At 40.4% G+C, this 22,210-nt stretch overlaps 1 pseudogene; it reads right to left on the reverse strand.

Moving 5' to 3' along the window:
* Nucleotides 1-696: 696 nt before the first annotated feature.
* On the reverse strand, nucleotides 697-1,669 carry LOC148777092 (olfactory receptor 2T3-like; annotated as a pseudogene).
* Nucleotides 1,670-22,210: the final 20,541 nt, after the last annotated feature.

A 22,210-nucleotide genomic window follows, 5' to 3' on the forward strand; every position in this document is an offset into this window, starting at 1 on the left:
ATCTTATTGTTTACATATGTCAGTTCACTTCCTATGATAAAGAGTAAAGAAACTAAGTATGAAATTACTTTTAATTATTTTTACATACTCTTATAGCCTGTGAAGTTAGACAAATGTATTAACTCATGGAAACTTTAATGTAGATTGATGTTTGGTCTAGGTAGCCTTAGTCTTATAGCCAAATAGTAAATTTGTATTTATACTATGAGTCTCATATTCAATATTTGAAAAAATGTGTACATTGTTCTTCCTAAGGTATAATAGCACTCACTGGAACCCTGTGGTTACCATATGTGAATTATGAACCCAGGGGTATTATAGGGCAAGGAAAACTAAAAGATCTCTTGTGTTATGCTGGGATGTTGATTCTTCTCAGTGAGCCACATTTAGGATTAAGGATTTCACATCCAGTCTCATATTAAAAAGGTGAATAAACTTGGGATGGGAGATCAGATTAAAGGCACTATGTGAGTTTTCTTTATGTCAGTTACTGTCTCACAGATAAAAGGAATATAAGGGCATTAAAAATAATGAGAAAAATTATGATGACTAAACAGTATGGAGGAGAAATGTCACATGCATAAGAAAGAAGAAAGTTATAACTGGACTCAGTGTTGGGGGCCCTGGAAGCAGGGGACAAAGAAGAGGAGAAATTGGTGAGGGATAATATAAAAGGGGAAAAATATATATTCATCCTCAGGCTTTTCTCTTTGCAACTTTTCTTAGGCTCAGCCCTGACTGCATCCTGCTCCTCAGAGTCCCTGTGACATTCTTATTCCGGAGGCTGTAAATGAGCGGGTTCAGCACAGGGGTGATGATGGTATAAAAGGCTGACACCATCATGTCCTGCTCAGCTGTATGGTAGGAATCGGGAAGCATGTAGGTGTAGATGGTGGCTCCAAAGAAGAGCAGCACTACAGTCATGTGGGAGGAGCAGGTGGCAAAGGCTTTCCTGCGGCTCTCTGATGAGCTCATTCTGTGGATGAGGTGCAGGATGAGGGCATATGAGCTTGAGATGATCACAATGGGGGATGAGGACCATGAGAACACAACACAAGTACATGATCAACTTGTAGAGGGAGATGTCAGAACAGGACAATTTCAGCAAAGCAGGAGTCTCACAGAAGAAACTCAAGATTTTTCTGGAATGACAAAAGGGGAAGTTCATGGCTATAGGGGTGACCACAAAACCATCCACCATTCCTACGAACCAGCATCCAGACACCAGGCATACACAGACTCTCTGGTTCATAAGCAGTGGATAATGGAGAGGTCTGCAAATGGCAGCATATCGGTCATAGGCCATGGCAGACAGGAGAAGAAACTCAGCTCCAGCGAGGGTTAGATAGAAGAATATCTGGGTCCCACAACCTGAGGGAGAAATTGTATGATCTCCTGTCACTTGGCCCACGAGCATCTTGGGCACAGTCACAGATATGTACATGAGGTCCATGAGGGAGAGCTGGCTGATGAAGAAGTACATGGGGGTGTGCAGGCGGGGCTCCAGGTGGACGAGGATGATGAGGAGGGCATTCCCAGCTAGGGCCATCAGGAAGAAGATGAAGGTCACAGTGTAGAGGAGGAGGGCGTGTTTGGTTTCACCAAAGAGTCCCACAAGGATGAAATCATTTGATGTTTGATTCTGTGAATTTTGACTCCCTGAGTACATGGCTTTGGTTATAGTTCTCATCTGAGGAAGAAATAAGCATTGGTTTTAGATATTTCAAAAATATATGGTTTTCTTAACACTTTCCAATAAGAAAACTACTTTGAGCTATTTTTAAAAAAATGAAGTTGTATTGATGTAGAATCAAAAGCTCAAATCTCTGAGAGGCCAGGTTGCATTTTGGCCACAAATCTAGAGAGGAATATGAAATACGTCTGGATAACTAAAAACTGTATAAACAGACAAGTTGTTTTACACTCAGCATTATTTGTTTTTTACTTCAAACTGATGATATAAAAGGACTCATCTCATGGGATGATCAGAAATCTAGAGTAGAAAAAACACAATGAGTCTATAACAATGCAAATGTTGAATGAAGCTATTCAGTAAAGCTCCCACACCACTTTTGGATGCATTAGCTCCTCCAGTGCTCAGTGATAGAAGTCTAAGCTGCAGATAATGTTAATATTTATATTGTTAATTGTGTTAACATAACTGAAGTTTGTTGAAACTTGAAACGTGAAATATTTTCTACCCTTTCCTTGCTAAGCACTTCAGTTTATTGTGTTTTTCCTTGAACAATAAAACTCCATAAAGATGAACATCAGGGGCATCAGAACAGAAAGTGCCCGGCCTGCAGCTCAGGTTGCTGACCTGGTGTGGGGCAGAAGGGTAGGACTAATGCAGACCTTTACAGGGGAGGAGGTCACTTGTGGACAAATCACATACAGGAAAGGAGTGCAGAAGGGGTTCATAGGAAAGAAGGGTACCCAGGGTGCAGATATTGTACAGGGAAACCAGGCAGGGAGGGAGCAGACCTCATACAGGGCAGAAAGGCACTCAGGATACGGACCTGATGCAGGGCAGGAGAGGTGACGACCTAGCATGCAGAAGGAGGGCGCTTGGTTCCAGATTTTGTACAGAAGAGGAAACATTCAAGGTACAGACCCTGGTGGAGCAGGAGGTCAACAATACGCTGATTGATCCCCCTCTCAACCTCAAAGCAAAGTCTAAATCATTTATTGTATTAAGTTTATGCAGAGAAATGATTTTTGCAAGAAACTCCAAAAACAAAAGTTACTGATGTCCTGCATGGCAATTATTTAGTTGAAAAAAATCTTAAACATTTATTTCTCCTTTGGCTGATGACATTTATTCCTCCAGGTAATCAGGACATTAGATATTTCATGCCCAGTGAATGAATGAATGAAGATAAATGTGTATATGGAACAACTGGGTTAAACTAAACATAAAGCTACATCCCTAAAACATAGCATAGTGATCCCTCTATTTCTTTGTCTCTGTTTACTCAGAAAAGTAGTCAAATTTTCCTTTCTATAATTTAGCAGTCTTGATTGACAATTGGTTTGCCTGAAAATTTCAATTTTTAATTTTCCATTTGAATTACTCTAGTCCTAAAATTATTTAAGTTAATAAGATAGTCCAGTTCTAGATTATGGAAAAGTCACGAGCTTCATGACTGAGTGAGGTCTGGTCAGTCTCAGATTTCCTGCACAGTTTAGAGAAACTTGCAGAGAAAAAAATCACACAGTAACTGAGACACATGGAAGTGTGAAGCAAAACATAATGTAAGGTACCTACGTCAAAAAAATCTTGGATTTCAGGAAATCTAAAATTAGAATTACATAAGAGATAGCAACAGTAATCAAACATCTTTGATCATTTTTTCCTTGCAATTCTATAAAGTTATGGAGATATATGTTAATATGCTGCATTTCAGGAAGAAGACACAGCAGTTTGAGCACTTATCTTTTGTTTCACATTTTCTCCTCCATCAGAGAGTGAATGTAAGCCACACCAGCTGAATGAACCTGGCCTGGGCATCAGGTATAAATCCAAATGGTGGGGGAAGAGTTATATCACTGTTTTTTTCACTTTAGAGAATTGAGGTAAATGTGTCTTCTTAGGTCCGCTGCAGTGTTGAGCAAGCATAAAAACTAAACTGTCCTGGGGAAAATCAGGAGGAAGTTTCAGTTTTCTTATTTATTCCTATTATCCACACTTGGCATCAGTTCTACTCCGGAATTTTACTTTATTAAAGACTCTCTCAGAACCCACTATTTTGATTTCTGTTTTTCCATTAGGTTTTGCAAGTTATATTGTAACTTTCCACTCATGGTACAGATGGGAATTCCCAGATGGTGCACTGGAAAAGAATCTGCCTGCCAATGCAGGAGACACAGGAGACTTGGGTTTGATCCCTGGGTTGGGAAGATCCCTTGAAGTAGAAAATGGCTTGGGATTATTAAAGTGGGGTTATCAGTTTCATAGGTTAAAAATTAATAATGTACTTGGTCATAATCAGTTCAAACACAGATTGTAATCTGGTCACTTTCAAGTACAGTATTCAAAATCCTCTATTGTCCCCTTGTGATTCTCCCCATCACTCCTACCTAAGAGATGCACACTGTGTTTCCTAGAATCACCTTCTTTTTATTATTCCAGGTTAGAGTTTCATAAGAACAGGAATCTCGTACAGTGATATATGATGTTATATTTCTATTATTGTGATGAAAAAAAAAAGCAATACAAAAAGACGAAGTGTTTATTAAAACATGAAAAAAAAAAAAGAAATAAATGGTTTTGCAGCACTGAAGAGATTATAGAAAGTAAATAAGCTAATCAGACCTGTTTTATGTAGTAATTTTATAGTTTATTTTAATTTATTTCAGTTGTAAAATATTGTTATACTGTTAATTAGTTCTGATTGTTCATATTAAACTATTGTAATGCAAAAAAATAAATAAATAAATATAATTTAAAAAAAAAAAAAAGAAAATGGAATTGAGATGGGGTGTCGGGAGCTGGCATGAGAGACCCCACCCATGACAAGGTCTTCGCTTGAAGAGCTGGCATGCAAGGCCATCCAAACCTCAGGGGATTTCTTGGGGCCGCCCCATCATGTACTCCCGGGCCTCTGTCTTTTCTTTTTCTGATGCTTGGCAGTCCTCTGAGCTTTCTAAGAATTCTCATGACCTCTGTGCTTTCTAAGAATTCTCATGACTCCTGCTCAGATATCCCCCTTGAAGCCTTTGCATGGCAGCAATACAGTCCCTGATGGTGTATGGGCCCTATAAACAGGCCAGGAATGAAGAAAATATTTTTACATAGAACATCCTGATTCTTCTGGCCCTGTTGGGGTTATAATTGTCAATTTAGAATTTGGAATGCTCAGGACTGCACAAAGCGCCCCCGGCATAAAACTAAGTCCACTAACAATAGGCCTAAGCATTTCACAAGCAATATAGATTCAAAGCCTTTCATGAGTTTAGAAGGACCCCTTAAAGCGAGATCTGGAGGGAGCTCATGAGACTCTTGGCCTTCAAGGTCACATACCAGTGCTTGCTGATGTCTCTCTGCCCCCTGTCCATGGTGTGCCAGGGAATACACTAAAGGAATACATAGAGATAATGGTTTATAACAAAATGAATAAGCATATAGTGTTAGTGTAGAAAATTGTCTGCAGAGATATGGGGGTAAAGCCCCAAAACAGATACCATGCTTCCTAGGGAGTCACAAAGTTTGCGCAGAACTGAGACTCCCAAGATAAGGCTTGCTAATAGTTTTTACAGTTGACTAACTGCTACACAGATAAAGCCATTTTCTCATGCCTTGTGGCCTTGATGTCTTAAAAGCCCATTGTTTGAAAGTTACGTGTGAAGGTGCTGACTGTTGTAGAAGATGGTCTATGATGGCATTCGTGGCACAATTGTATGAAGACAATCCCTTCTCCCTTTTTAGTACTGCTGGTTTTAGGGTATATAAGCACTGATATAAAAAATAAAGCAGTCTTGATCCTGCACTCTACCAAGACTCGACTAGCTTTTTCTTAAATTTCTTTTCTTGCCGACACCGCTCATCCTGAGGGTATCCCTGGACTCTGCCGAGGCTGGACCCCGGCAATGGGGAACATTATTTCTTGGGTCTAACATATGGCTTCATCAGACAGTACAGCTGTTCTTGATGTGGCAGTTCCACAGACATTTCCGTGAGCTCTTATGACTTAGTCTCACCTTGGGTATTCAATGCAGATAATACCATGATTCCAATTTTTCCATCCAAGTCAGTTTCTCAAAGTCAAGTCATGACTCCATAAGAACACGGACAGATATTCCCTCAAGCTCCTCAATGATTATATATCGGGGACCAGCCTCGATATGGCCCAGGGTATCCTCGGGATGAACGGCGTCGGCGTCAGAGAGAGAGAGAGAGAGAGAGAGAGAGACAGGGGCCGATGATTCTTTGGTTTACGCTGGAAACCAATAAAACCCCAGCACAGGGCTTGCTCTGTTTACGTAGGCACAGGCGCCCTCTCAAATTGCTGGAGGCACCCCATCAGGGCAGCCCCTCGAGTGGGTCTTAGAAGCCCAGGCAGATAAGTAAACTCAGAGGGCCCAGCGCTCCAAGGATCTCAACCAGAAAAAGGAGAATAGAGAAAAGGATGGAAAAAGAGAAAGAACGACACGGGGAGACCAAGCTTCAGTGAGCAAGGCCCAAAACTTTATTTTCCAGTGTTGCTTTTATACCCTAAGTTATGCGCATAAGAAACAGAGAAAGGGAGGTATAGAGTCACGCCAAAATCGCGTGGGGTCAGCAGTCTTGACCCTTATCAGGATCAGGGCTTATTTTTGTGTGTCTTGTGATAAAAGTTTTAGGTGGTTTACATCCTCTTCTGGCCAGGGGGCCTGCTAACAGTTTATGGCCCTCTCTCCTAACAATAGGTTAGTTAGCAAGTAAAAGGCTTATATTCTTTTAAGGTGACTTTCCTAGAGTCAGGTGCTAGACACATAACAAAGTTACATTCCTATAAGGCACCGGTGTAGTGAGCTGCAAGAAAGGAATTTATTAACTTAAGATCTGATGTGGTTAAATCAAAGGCTACTACTTATATTCTCTATATGTGATTAATATATTTCCAAGGATACAATAGATAGAGGAAACTGCAGCAAACATTGATTCAACAATGAAATCTTTTTTAGTACTACTCTAATGATTTTAACTTCTTCAACAGATTCCTGTATTTTAGAATATTAGGCTTTCTGTCCTTGCATGGCTGGGAGGCTATAAACAGTCACACTCATAGTTGTAAGAGCCCGGACAAACTTGTCATGCAAGTTAGAAAGCTATCAGAGGGGCTTGGATTGGAACACTCCTATTAAGCCGAGGAGAACTTTTAAACTACAGCTCTGAATTAATGTTTTCAGAGAAAGGTGGCTGGGGGGAAGCCCCTGTAAGTATTAGAGGACTTGGTAAGAGGCGTAAGATAGTAAAGCAGTCAGACTCCAGTTTTCTTTGGGGTAGATGCTCAGGTAAGTCCAGGGGGTTCCTTGAGCCCTGATTAGCCTTTGCCCGTCAGGCCTCTTCCCCAATTGACCTTTGCCATGGGTAGGATTTCCCTCTCTGGCTCCCGGCAATTATAGAAGTCCTATTCTTATGTAAAACTCTTCAGCCCTGGAGCACTGACAGGAGCTTTGTTTTCCTTACAAAATCAAGACTGTTAAATAGTTTTGGTACTGGAAATAGATTTCTGCTTTAATGTAAATCTAAATACTCTGTTCTTTTCTTTGGGACTGTGCAAAAGTTCATAAGGAATATATTATAAAACATTTGATAAATGGTGACCAGTCTTATGTAATGGAAGCTTTTGTACCACAGTTTTCTGTGGTAAAAGACAATATAGCTGTACCTAACAAAGGTCTGTCTAGTCAAGGCTTTCGTTTTTACAGTGGTCATGTATGGACTGTGAAGAAAGCTGATCGCTGAAGAATTGATGTTTTTGAACTGTGGTGTTGGAGAAGATTCTTGAGAGCCCCTTGGACTGCAAGGAGATCCAACCAGTCCGTTCTAAAGGAGATCAGTCCTGGGTGTTCATTGGAAGGACTGATGCTAAAGCTGAAACTCCAATACTTTGGAGTGAACTCCGGGAGTTGGTGATGGACAGGGAGGTCTGGTGTGCTGTGATGCATGGGGTCGCAAAGAGTCGGACACGACTGAGCGACTGAACTGAACTGAACTGAACTGAAGAGCCCACTTCTCTTGTTTAAAGGTACCAATTCCATTCACGAGGATTCTGCCTTCATGATTTATCACCTCCCCAAAGCCCCACCTTTAAGTACTATCACACTGGGAATTAAGTTTCCACATATGCATTTTAGGCTACACATCTGTTCAGCATCCATATGCATACACTGGTTCTCATGATTGTGCCATTTCAGTTCTGTAGCCTTTCTCTCTCTTTTTTTATTAATTTTTATTTTGCTTCTGTGACTACATGATTTTGAGTAGCTTGTCTCTGAGTTCACCAATTCTTTCTTCTGCTTAAGTATTATACTGAAACTCTCAATTGAATTTTCATTTGTATTATTGTATACTTGAGTTCCAGAATTTGCTTGCTTTTTTATAGTTCCTATCTCATTGATATAATTTTTTTCAGGTACAGTTTTCCTGATTCTCTGGTTGTTATCTGTCTTTTCTTCTATGTCACTGAGCTTTTCAAATAATCATTATTTTAAATTCTTTGTCAGGCAAATCACAGATCTCCATTTTGGGGCAGGGTTAGTTACTAGAAATTTATTCCTCCAGTAGAATCATATTTTCTTGATTCTTTGTGTTCCTTGTAGCTTTGTGTTAATGTTTGAGTATTTGAAGAAGCTGCCTGTTCTAGTTTTACAGAGAAAAACCTTCATCAATAACTGTTTACAGAGATTCTGGAAATCTCTTAGACATTTTTTATAGAAGTTCACAATTCACTACTCTCCCTCAAGTTTCAGGGTTTTACACCTTCTTCTAATCTCATTGAGCCATATTGACTATCATAACCTTTTCTCCCTCTTTATCTAGGGGATAAATGGAATGCTGGCAGGCTGGGTACAAGCCTCATTCCTCTTTCTTCTCCTGAAAGAATCATGCATCATTTCTCAATATTCCAGAGACATGCAAGTATCTGAGATCCATCTACCCCTATTCTTTAGAGTGATGCAGTGAAATGCTGAGAACTTGGTATGAGATTTTTTTCCCTCTTTATGAAGAAGTCTCAGACTTGCACACCTCTTCTCAAACCAGGGATTTCCTGGTACCTCAGATGGTAAAGAATCTGCCTGAAATGCAGGAGACCAGGATTCAGTCCTTGGGTGGGGAACATCCTCTGGATAAGGGAATGACTCAGTTCAGTTCAGTCGCTCAGTCGTGTCCGACTCTCCGCGACCCCATGAATCACAGCACGCCAGGCCTCCCTGTCCATCACCAACTCCCGGAGTACACTCAAACTCATGTCCACAGAGTCGGTGATGCCATCCAGCCATCTCATTCTCCGTCGTCCCCTTCTCCTCCCGCCCCCAACCTTTCCCAGCATCAGAGTCTTTTCCAGTGAGTCAACTCGTCTCACGAGGTGGCCAAAGTATTGGAGTTTCAGCTTTAGCATCAGTCCCTCCAATGAACATCCAGGATTGATCTCCTTTAGAATAGACTGGTTGGATCTCCTTGCAGTGTAAGGGACTCTCAAGAGTCTTCTCCAACACCACAGTTCAAAAGCATCGATTCTTCGGTGATCAGCTTTCTTCACAGTCCAACTCTCACATCCATACATGACCACGGGAAAAACCATTGCCTTGACTAGACGGACCTTGGTCGGCAAAGTAATGTCTCTGCTTTTTAATATACTATCAAGGTTGGTCATAACTTTCCTTCCAAGGAGCAAGCGTCTTTTAATTTCATGGCTGCAATCAGCATCTGCAGTGATTTTGGAGCCCAAAAAAACAAAGTCTGACACTGTTTCCATTGTTTTTCCATCTATTTCCCATGAAGTGATGGGACCAGATGCCATGATCTTCGTTTTCTGAATGTTGAGCTTCAAGCCAACCTTTTCACTCTCCTCTTTCACTTTCATCAAGAGGCTTTTGAGTTCCTCTTCACTTTCTGCCATAAGGGTAGTGTCATCTGCATATCTGAGGTTATTGATATTTCTCCCGGCAATCTTGATTCCAGCTTGTGCTTCTTCCAGCCCAGCGTTCCTCATGATGTACTCTGCATATAAGTTAAATAAGCAAGGTGACAATATACAACCTTGACGTACACCTTTTCCTATTTGGAACCAGTCGGTTGTTCCATGACCGGTTCTAACTGTTGCTTCCTGACCTGCATACAGGTTTCTCAAGAGGCAGGTCAGGTGGTCTGGGATTCCCATCTCTTTCAGAATGTTCCACAGTTTATTGTGATCCACACAGTCAAAGGCTTTGGCATAGTCAATGAAGCAGAAATAGATGTTTTTCTGAAACTCTCTTGCTTTCTCCATGATCCAGCGGATGTTGGCAATTTGATCTCTGGTGCCTCTGCCTTTTCTAAAACCTGCTTGAACATCTGGGAGTTCACGGTTTACATACTGCTGAAGCCTAGCTTGGAGAATTTTGAGCATGACTTTACTAGCGTGTGAGATGAGTGCAATTGTGCGGTAGTTTGAGCATTCTTTGGCATTGCCTTTCTTTGGGATTGGAATGAAGACTGACCTCTTCCAGTCCTGTGGCCACTGCTGAGTTTTCCAAATCTGCTGGCATATTGAGTGCAGCACTTTCACAGCATCATCTTTCAAGACTTGAAATAGCTCAACTGGAATTCCATCACCTCCACTAGCTTTGATCGTAGTGATGCTTTCTAAGGCCCACTTGACTTCACATTCCAAGATGTCTGGCTCTAGGTCAGTGATCACATTATCGTGACTATCTTGGTCGTGAAGATCTTTTTTGTACAGTTCTTCTGTGTATTCCTGCCACCTCTTCTTAATATCTTCTGCTTCTGTTAGGTCCATACCATTTCTGTGCTTTATCGAGCCCATCTTTGCATGAAAAGTTCCCTTGGAATCTCTAATTTTCTTGAAGAGGTCTCTTGTTTTTCCTATTCTGTTGTTTTCCTCTATTTCTTTGCATTGATCACTGAGGAAGGCTTTCTTATCTCTCCTTGCTATTCTTTGGAACTCTGCATTCAGATGCTTATATCTTTCCTTTTCTCCTTTGCTTTTCGCCTCTCTTCTTTTTACAGCTATTTGTAAGGCCTCCTCAGACAGCCATTTCGCTCTTTTGCATTTCTTTTCCATGGGGATGGTCTTGGTCCCTGTCTCCTGTACAATGTCACGAACCTCCGTCCAGAGTTCATCAGGCACTCGATCAATCAGATCTAGTCCCTTAAATCTATTTCTCACTTCCACTGCATAATCATAAGGGATTTGATTGAGGTCATATCTGAATGGTCTAGTGGTTTTCCCTACTTTCTTCAATTTAAGTCTGAACTTCGCAATAAGGAGTTCATGATCTGAGCCACAGTCAGCTCCTGGTCTTGTTTTCGCTAACTGTATCACCAGATGGTCAACACCGAAATCAGATTGATTATATTCTTTGCAACCAAAGATGGAGAAGGGAATGACTACCTAGACAGTATTCTTGCTTGAAGAATTCCAAGGACAGAGGAACATCTTGGGCTATATTCCATGGGGTCACAAAGAGTCAAACACTCCTGAGTGACTGCACTTTTACTTTTTTAATCATACAGTATCATGCAGACTGCTGTTTGGCCCTATATTTTGTCTTTGCTTTTAGCTTGCCCCTAGCATCTAAGGCCCACTTGACTTCACATTCCAAGATGTCTGGCTCTAGGTGAGTGATCACACCATCGTGATTATCTTGGTCGTGAAGATCTTTTTTGTACAGTTCTTCTGTGTATTCTTGGCACCTCTTCTTAATATCTTCTGCTTCTGTTAGGTCCATACCATTTCTGTCCTTTATTGATCCATTTTTGCATGAAATATTCCCTTGGTATCTCTAATTTTCTTGAAGAGATCTCTAGTCTTTCCTATTCTGTTGTTTTCCTCTATTTTTTTTTGCATTGATCACTGAGGAAGACTTTCTTATCTCTCCTTGCTATTCTTTGGAACTCTGCATTCAGATGCTTATATCTTTCCTTTTCTCCTTTGCTTTTCACTTCTCTTCTTTTCACAGCTATTTGTAAGGCCTCCTCAGACAGCCATTTTGCTTTTTTGCATTTCTTTTCCATGGGGATGGTCTTGATCCCTGTCTCTTGTACAATGTCACCAATTTCCATCCATATAGTTCATCAGGCACTCTGTCTAACAGATCTAGTCCCTTAAATCTATTTTTCACTTCCACTGTATAATCATAAGGGATTTGATTTACGTCATACCTGAATGGTCTAGTGGTTTTCCCTACTTTCTTCAAATTCAGTCTGAATTTGGCAATAAGAAGTTCATGATCTGAGCCACAGTCAGCTCCCAGTCTTGTTTTTGCTAGCTGTATAGAACTTCTCCATCTTTGGCTGCAAAGAATATAATCAATCTGATTTTGGTGTTGACCATCTGGTGATGTCCATGTGTAGAGTCTTCTCTTGTGTTTCTGGAAGAGGGTGTTTGCTATGACCAGTGCGTTCTTTTTGCAAAACTCTATTAGCCTTTGCCCTGCTTCATTCCGTACTCCAAGGCCAAATTTGCCTGTTACTCCAGGTGTTTCTTGACTTTCTACTTCTGCATTCCAGTCCCCTATAATGAAAAGGACATCTTTTGGAGGTGTTAGTTCTAAAAGATCTTGTAGGTCTTAATAGAACTGTTCAACTTTGGTTTCTTCAGAGTTACTGGTTGGGCCATAGGCTTGGATTACTGTAATACCGAATTGTTTGCCTTGGAAATGAACAGAGAACATTCTGTCATTTTTGAGATTGCATCCAAGTACTGCATTCGGACTCTTTTGTTGACCATGATGGCTACTCCATTTCTTCTAAGGGATTCCTGCCCACAGTAGTAGATATAATGGTCATCTGAGTTAAATTCACCCATTCCAGTCCATTTTAGTTTACTGATTCCTAGAATATTGATGTTCACCCTTGCCATCCCCTGTTGGACCACTTCCAATTTGCCTTGATTCATGGACCTAACATTCCAGGTTCCTATGCAATATTGCTCTTTACAGCATTGGACCTTGCTTCTATCACCAGTCACATCCACAACTGGATATTGTTTTGCTTTGGCTCTATCCCTTCATTCTTTCTGGATTTATTTCTCCACTGATCTCCAGTAGCATACTGGTCACCTACCGACCCGGGGAGTTCCTCATTCAGTATCCTATCATTTTGCCTTTTCATATTGTTCATGGGGTTCTCAAGGCAAGAATACTGAAGTGGTTTGCCATTCCTTTCTCCAGTGGACCACATTCTGTCAGACCTCTCCACCATGACCCGCCCGTCTTAGGTGGCCCCACATGACATGGCTTAGTTTCATTGAGTTAGACAAGGCTGTGGTCCATGTGATCAGATTGATTAGTTTTCTGTGATTATGATTTCAGTGTGTCTGCCCTCTGATGCCCTCTTGCAATACCTACTGTCTTACTTGGGTTTCTCTTATCTTGGTCGTGGGGTATCTCTTCATGGCTGCTCCAGCAAAGCACAGCTGCTGCTCCTTACTTTATATGAGGGGTATCTCCTCACTACTGTACCTTCTGACTTTGAACGTGGAGTAGCTCCTCTCGGCCCTCCTGTGCCCACGCAGCCACCGCTACTTGGGCCTGAGAATGCATGATTATGAACAAAGCTAGTGGAGGTGATGGAATTCCAATTGAGCTATTTCAAATCCTGAAAGATGATACTGTGAAAGTGCTGCACTCAATATGCCAGCAAATTTGGAAAACTCAACTATGGCCACAGGACTGGAAAAGGTCAGTTTTCATTCCAATCCCAAAGAAAGGCAGTGCCAAAGAATGCTCAAACTACCACACAATTGCACTCATCTCTACCACTAGTAAAGTCATGCTCAAAATTCTCCAAGCCTGGCTTCAGCAATACATGAGCCGTGAACTTCCAGATGTTCAAGCTGGTTTTAGAAAAGGCAGAGGAACCAGAGATCAAATTGCCAACATCCGCTGGATCATGGAGGAAGCAAGAGAGCTCCAGAAAAACATCTGTTTCTGCTTCATTGACTATGCCAAAACCTTTGACTGTGTGGATCACAATAAACTGTGGGAAATTCTGAAAGAGATGGGAATCCCAGACCACCTGACCTGCCTCTTGAGAAACCTATATGCAGGTCAGGAAGCAACAGTTGGAACTGGACCTGGAACAACAGACTGGTTCCAAATAGGAAAAGGAGTATGTCAAGGCTGTATATTGTCACTCTGCTTATTTAACTTATATGCAGAGTACATCATGAGAATCGCTGGGCTGGAAGAAGCACAAGCTCGAATCAAGATTGCTGGGAGAAATATCAATAACCTCAGATATGCAGATGACACCACCCTTATGGCAGAAAGTGAAGAGGAACTCAAAAGCCTCTTGATGAAAGTGAAAGAGGAGAGTGAAAAAGTTGGCTTGAAGCTCAACATCCAGAAAACTAAGATCATGGCATCTTGTCCCATCACTCATGGGAAATAGATGGAAAAACAGTGGAAATAGTGTCAGACTTTATTTTTGGGGGCTTCAAAATCACTGCAGATGGTGATTGCAACCATGAAATTAAAAGACTCTTACTCCTGAAGCAAGCAAGTATGATACTTACTTACTTGCTGGCATATTGAGTGCAGCACTTTCACAGCATCGTCTTTCAGGGTTTTCAGGAAAGTTATGACAAACCTAGATAGCATATTATAAAGCAGAGACATTACACTTTGCCAACCAAGGTCCATCTAGTCAAGGCTATGGTTTTCCCTGTGGTCGTGTGTGGATGTGAGAGTCAGACTGTGAAGAAAGCTGATCACCGAAGAATTGATGCTTTTGAGCTGTGGTGCTGGAGAAGACTCTTGAGAGTCCCTTGGACTGCAAGGAGATCCAACCAGTCCATTCTAAAGGAGATCAATCCTGGGTGTTCATTGGAAGGACTGATGCTAAAGCTGAAACTCCAATACTTTGGCCACCTCACGCGACGAGTTGACTCACTGGAAAAGACTCTGATGCTATGAGGGATTGGAGGCAGGAGGAGAAGGGGATGACAGAGGATGAGATGGCTGGATGGCATCATTGACTCGATGGACAAGAGTTTTGGTGAACTCCGGGAATTGGTGATGGACAGGGATGGCTGGTGTGCTGTGATTCATGGGGTTGCAAAGAGTTGGACACGACTGAGCGACTGAATTGAACTAGCATCTAAACTATGCTGGATGTCTTAGTCCTCTTAGTGAAGTTTAAGCAGAAACTGATCCCTTGGGTTGTGATCCAATGGCTGGCATGTATGATGAATATTTCTTTCACTTTTCTCTGAGGGCCAAGTTGTAGACAGGACATGTGTAAGAATTTAAAGTGTCAGTTTTTCTACTTGGGATTCCCTCTAAATTATCTTGCTAGTTTGTACATCTATTTTATGCACTGAACTGGATCACATTACTGCAGCTATTAGACTTCTGGGTTCATTTGCACTAAGATCACAACAATTTTCTAATTATTTGAGCCCTCTTTAGCGAGCAGTGGCAAAGCTGTTGGTTTTCACTGCCTTGTTTCACTGTCCTTTTTGAACTACCACTGAAAGTAGCTGAAGGTGGGCAATGGAAGCAGCCTGGATCAAAACACCACAAACAAGCTATTTTTACACAGATTTTAGTAGTTTCTATAAACAAATACTTGTAAACTTGTTATATAATCTTCAGTCATGTAACCGAGTAGTGAAATAGTGTATTTTGTGCTCTTTTGTTGATTATTAGGGGAGAGAAATTGCCCAGCAACTCACTTCTTATGATCAAAAATTAGAAAACCATTTCTTCAGTTTAGTTTGCAAACCCAAGGTCATGTTCCTCCGGGATCGTGGAGGCAAGTCACGACCATCTTTCAGATCTCCAGGAAGGATGGTGGATAGGAGGCTGGGCATGGGGAAACTCAGTTTGCTTCAAATTTCTACTAGATAGTCAAGTATTAAAAAAGCATTTTTTTTTCAGTTTTTTTAATTAAAAAAATATGCCATGTTGGCAAGGCACTTTCTATCATTAAAACTGGAAACTGTCATTGTCTTAGTTCCCAAAGTAGCTTACAAACTCTTTGAGATAAACAATTTAAAAATGAAATCAATAAACCAACTTTCCTATAAGAGATACTGACATAAATGAGACAAAACGATATCTGAGAAAGTGTAAGAAATGTTCATTGTATATTTGTGGAGTCTAAGAGAGAGTTAAGAATGGAAACTGACCATGTAAGCTAAAAATAATTTCATTAGAAATCATGAAATAGGAAATTCCATGTTGAAAGAACATGGAATTATGCAAAGCATAAAAAACAGCATATACTAATATAAACTGAAAATTTGAAACTTGGATTAATGCAAATTGAAAACTTGAAAAGCTACCCTTGACTACGCTTTTGAAATATATACGAAGTATATAAAATTTAAGAAGTAAATACTTTTTAAGAAGTATATAAAATTCATTTAAAAATAATAGCTATTGACAAATACATCAACTTCAAAAAATCAAATTATTTTGGTATATTTGTTTCAAATTTGGTATATTTATTTGAAGTTGATACATTATAGATACATTGAATGTATAAAATACATTATAGATGCATTGAAGCCCTGTGTCCTCTTTTGATCATCTCCCCTCAGTGTTCTCAGAGAGAGCACTTTGTTTACAGAAGTTATGCAACTTGCTTGTCATTTACAAAATATTTTTATTGTACTCATGTGTCCAAATTTAATATTTAACAGAGGTTTTTACTAAATGGTTTCACATTGGTCATTTTGCAACATATCTTTCTCCTTAACTTTATTTTTAAAATATTTTCAATAAATCAGTATTAATATTGGTTATTGATGTATCCACTTTATTTTATTAAATATTTAGGCTTCTTCTTTATTTTTCATGGTTATAATAGTGTTTATGATGTATATTGATGTATATTTTTGTATAATCTTCTTAGAAGTCTTTAGTTAAAGAGTAATAACTTTAAATTTATGAGAGTACTGAATTCTTCTCTGGAAGGGTTGCACTAATTTCCTCTCTCATTTTCTCTCTTTCATTTATTTATTCATTCACCTGATATTACTAAGTCTGTATTATATGTCAGTCATAGTGTTGTGCTAGGGGAAAACAATAAAATAAACTCATTTGCCTGTCAAGTATAAAACAGCATAATATCATTATGTTGGAAGCTGATGTGTGATGAAAGCAGAAAAAAGAAAGGGAGGTAGGTGAGGATTAAGGGGAGACAGTGTTGCACTTGTCAGTATAGGGGTGGATCAATCATAATGGACAATGTTGTGCTTCAGTAAAAAGAACTTCAATTTCTCATTGACTTTCAACAAACAAGTGTGTATGAGGTACCCACACTGTGAGTGTGTTCAGTGGGACTGGGGCTCCACTCACCAAAAATCTCTCAGGGACTCAAGATGACAGAGCTCTTCATTGACTATTTTCACATTTTATTTTATTAAATCCTTTTATATTTGTGGTTATAGAAGAACCTTTATTGTTTTTTAGTCACTAAGTCATGTCTGACTCTTTTGTGACCCCATGAACTGTAGCCCACCAGGCTCCTCTGTCCATGGGATTTCCCAGCGAAAATACTGAAGTGGATTGCCATTTCCTTTTCCGGGAGGTTTTCCTGACTCAAGGATCCAACCCGCAACTCCTCTCTTGGCAGTCTGATTCTTTACCACTGAGCCACCTGGGGAAGTCTCAGAAGAACCTTCAGTTCAGTTCAGTTCAGTCGCTCAGTCGTGTCCGACTCTTTGGGACCCCATGAATCACAGCACGCCAGGCCTCCCTGTCCATCACCAACTCCCGGAGTTCACTCAAACTCATGTTCATCGAGTCGGTGATGCCATCCAGCCATCTCATTCTCTGTCGTCCCCTTCTCCTCCTGCCCACAATCCCTCCCATCATGAGTCTTTTCCAGTGAGTCAACTCTTCGCATGAGGTGGTCAAAGTATTGGAGTTTCACCTTTAGCATCAGTCCTTCCAATGAACATCCAGGATTGATCTCCTTTATATTTGCCTTGATTCATGGACCTAACATTCCAGGTTTCTATACAATATTGCTCTTTACAGCATTGGACCTTGCTTCTATCACCAGTCATATCCACAACTGGGTATTTCTTTTGCTTTGGCTCCATCCCTTCATTCTTTCTGGAGTTATTTCTCCACTGATCTCCAGTAGCATACTGGGCACCAACCCACCTGGGGAATTCCTCATTCAGTATCCTATCATTTTGCCTTTTGATACTGTTCATGGGGTTCTCAAGGCAAGTTCAGTTCAGTTCAGTTCAGTCGCTCAGTCGTGTCCGACTCTTTGCGACCCCATGAATCACAGCACGCCAGGCCTCCCTGTCCATCACCAACTCCTGGAGTTCACTCAAACTCATGTCCACAGAGTCGGTGATGCCATCCAGCCATCTAATTCTCTGTCGTCCCCTTCTCAAGGCAAGTACAAAGCCCTTAATTGAGGTAAAATATGCAGAAAACATTCGTATGTACAACTCATTAATGATGTCATCATATTAATTAAAATTTATGGAGAGAGAATGTCACAACTTGATGTATTCAAATATATTAACTCTCCCCCTGTGATTTTTAAAGATTTATTTTAGGACGTCCATGGTGGACGTGGTAAAGAATGGGAAGATTCCACATGCTTCAGGGCACTGAAGCTCATGTGCCATAACTACTGAAGCCTGTGCTCAATAAAAATGGAAGTCACCACAATAAGAAGACCTCATACTGCAATTAAAAAGTAGACCCTGCTCACTGCAACTAGAGAAATTTTGCACACAGCAATGAAGACCCAATGTCACCAAAAATAAATAAAATTTTAAAAAAGAGTTTACATTTTACATTTTATTTTTTAATTTATTTATTTTAATTAGAAGCTAATTACTTTACAATAGTGTATTGGTTTTGCCATACATTGACATGAATCCACCCTGGGTGTACATATGTTCCCCATCTTGAACCCCCCTCCCACCTCCCTCCCCATATCATCCCTCTGGGTCATCCCATACACCAGCCCTGAGCATCATGTATCATGCATTGAACCTGGACTAGAAACATTCTTATCTACACAGAATTCAGATACCTTTTACATTTTTTTAACTTCAATTATAAACACATAATTTATGTGGAATTTTTGCTGAAATTTAAAAATAAGTAAGTAAACTACACGAATAAGTGATATAAAGCCCGTGAGAGTAGTATAAACGATGCACTGTGATATCTCAAATGTGTGACACTTCTCAGTGATTGAGGATAGCGAATGCAGAAGTTTTCATTTTAGCTGAACATGTAGGGACACTTAGAATTTAGACAGAAACCAAGGGATTACGTTCAAAGAAAGGAAGGACACAAGAAGGGTTCGATTGGAAGGTACCAGAGATCTAAGGGTAACAAAGTTGGAGGGCAGGATGGGCTCTTGTAAAGAGCTGATTCTTATTCCTGGTGTTTGGACCTACTTGTCCACAGGATCAGACAGGGGCCTGAATTGAATTATTCAGTCTTTGTACCCATGACGTGCTGAGAAAGGTTCAGCAGTGTGCCCACGACTGAGTCAACACTCAGTTCGGTTCAGTTCAGTCGCTCAGTCGTGTCTGACTCTTTGCGACCCCATGAATCACAACACACCAGGCCTCCCTGTCCATCACTAATTCCCGGAGTTCACTCAAACCCACCTCCATCGAGTCGGTGATGCCATCCAGCCATCTCATTCTCTGTTGTCCCCTTCTGCTCCTGCCCCCAATCCCGCCCAGCATCAGAGTCTTGTCCAGTGAGTCAACTCGTCGCATGAGGTGGCCAAAGTATTGGAGTTTCAGCTTTAGCATCAGTCCTTCCAATGAACACCCAGGACTGATCTTCAGAATGGACTGGTTGGATCTCCTTGCAGTCCAAGGGACTCTCAAGAGTCTTCTCCAGCACCACAGTTCAAAAGCATCAATTCTTCGGCGATCAGCTTTCTTCACTGTCCAACCCTCACATCCATACATGACCACTGGAAAAACCATAGCCTTGACTAGATGGACCTTTGTTGGCAAAGTAATGTCTCTGCTTTTTAATATGCTATCTAGGTTGGTCATAACTTTCCTTCCAAGGAGTAAGTGTCTTTTAATTTCATGGCTGCAATCAGCATCCGCAGTGATTTTGGAGCCCCCCAAAATAAAGTCTGACACTATTTTCACTGTTTTTCCATCTGTTTCCCATGAAGTGATGGGATCAGATGCCATGATCTTCGTTTTCTGAATGTTGAGCTTCAAGCCAACCTTTTCACTCTCCTCTTTCACGTTCATCAAGAGACTTTTTAGTTCCTCTTCACTTTCTGCCATAAGGGTGGTGTCATCTGCATATCTGAGGTTTTGATATTTCTCCCGGCAATCTTGATTCCAGCTTGTGCTTCTTCCAGCCCAGCGTTCCTCATGATGTACTCTGCATATAAGTTAAATAAGTAGGGTGACAATATACAACCTTGTCGTACTCCTTTTCCTATTTGGAACCAGTCTCTTGTTCCATGTCCAGTTCTAACTCTTGCTTCCTGACCTGCATACAGGTTTCTCAAGAGGCAGGTCAGGTGGTCTGGTATTCCCATCTCTTTCAGAATTTCCCAGTTTATTGTGATCCACACAGTCAAAGGCTTTGGCATAGTCAATGAAGCAGAAATAGATGTTTTTCTGGAACTCTCTTGCTTATTCCATGATCCAGTGGATGTTGGCAATTTGATCTCTGGTGCCTCTGCCTTTTCTAAAACCAGCTGAACATCTGGAAGTTCACGGCTCACATATTGCTGAAGCCAGGCTTGGAGAATTTTGAGCATGACTTTACAATGGTGTGAGATGAGTGCAATTGTGCGGTATTTGAGCATTTTTTTGCATTGCCTTTCTTTGGGATTGGAATGAAGACTGACCTTTTCCAGTCCTGTGGCCACTGCTGAGTTTTCCAAATTTGCTGGCACATTTAGTGCAGCACTTTCACAGCATCATCTTTCAGGATTTGAAATAGCTTAACTGGAATTCCATCACCTCCACTAGCTTTGTTCGTATTGATGTTTTCTAAGACCCACCTGACTTCACTTTCCAAGATGTCTGGCTCTAGGTCAGTGACCACACCATCATGATTATTTTGGTTGTGAAGATCTTTTTTGTACAGTTCTTCTGTGTATTCTTGCCACCTCTTCTTAATATCTTCTGCTTCTGTCAGGTCCATACCATTTCTGTCCTTTATCAAGCCTATCTTTGCATGAAATGTTCCCTTGAAATCTCTAATTTTCTTGAAGAGATCTCTTGTCTTCTCATTCTGTTGTTTTCCTCTATTTGTTTGCATTGATCGCTGAGGAAGACTTTCTTATGTCTCCTTCCTAGTCTTTGGAACTCTGCATTCAGATGCTTATATCTTTCCTTTTCTCCTTTGCTTTTCGCTTCTCTTCTTTTCACAGCTATTTGTAAGGACTCCTCAGACAGCCATTTTGCTTTTTTGCATTTCTTTTCCATGGGGATGGTCTTGGTCCCTGTCTCCTGTACAATGTCACGAACCTCTGTCCATAGTACATCAGGCACTCTATCTACCAGATCTAGTCCCTTCAATCTATTTCTCACTTCCACTGTGTAATCATAAGGGATTTAAATATTAATCATCTTTCTATGGCTTTTTCCATTTCTGAATTATGTATTCCAAGTTTGATGCAGCAGATCTTCAAGGGAAATCTCTGACCTTTGAGATTAGGAATAAGGGGAACGAGGATCACCCTGTCATGGAGCAAGCTTAGACCACATTTGCAAATTAGAACTATAGCTCTCTTAAGATTCACAGAAGCATGGGAGGTACGTAACTTTGTCTCTTTTTTTGATTCTGAGAAACTGACACCCTTAGATTTTAGTGACATGACTAAGATTATGCAGTTAGAAGCAAAGGTAATTCTTGAACAACAGTTCTGCAAGTTTAAGCCAAAAAGTTTTTTCTATTATAAAATCCCTTTTGCTGTCATCTGGCTTCCTCTATGCTATGCCAATTGCATGAAAATAGGAAACTGAGCAGAATCAGAAAGCTGAGTTACTGATAACATTTTAAACTCGGTTTCTTTGAGTTTGGGAGTCATATTAATGAACTTAGATACACAATTAGAAAACAAATTGAATAAATGTTTCTTTTTTATTTTTTATATTTATTTATATTTATATTATATATTTTATATATATTATTTTTAGTTATTTATTTATATTATATATATTTTTATATTTGTATTTTTTATATTTATTTATTTTTTAATTTAATTGGAGACTAATTACTTTACATTGGTTTTGCCATACAATGACATGGATCTGCCCCGGGTGTACATGTGTCCCCCATCTTGAACCCCCCCCACCTCCCTCCCCATCCCATCCCTCTGGTTCATCCCAATACAGCAGCCCCAAGCATCCTGTATCATGCATTGAACCTGGACTGGCTATTCGTTTTACATATGATAATATACATGTTTGTTTCATATAAAGCGATAATGGGCTTTTAAATCTGCCATGTGGCATGGAGAAGAGATGTGAACTGAAGATACAACACCTGAATCTTCAAGTGTTAATATATT

This window comes from Moschus berezovskii, chromosome 8 (genome assembly GCF_049115385.1).
Source record: "Moschus berezovskii isolate FMDL1 chromosome 8, NW_MosBer_1.0, whole genome shotgun sequence".
Classification (NCBI taxonomy): Eukaryota; Metazoa; Chordata; class Mammalia; order Artiodactyla; family Moschidae; genus Moschus; species Moschus berezovskii.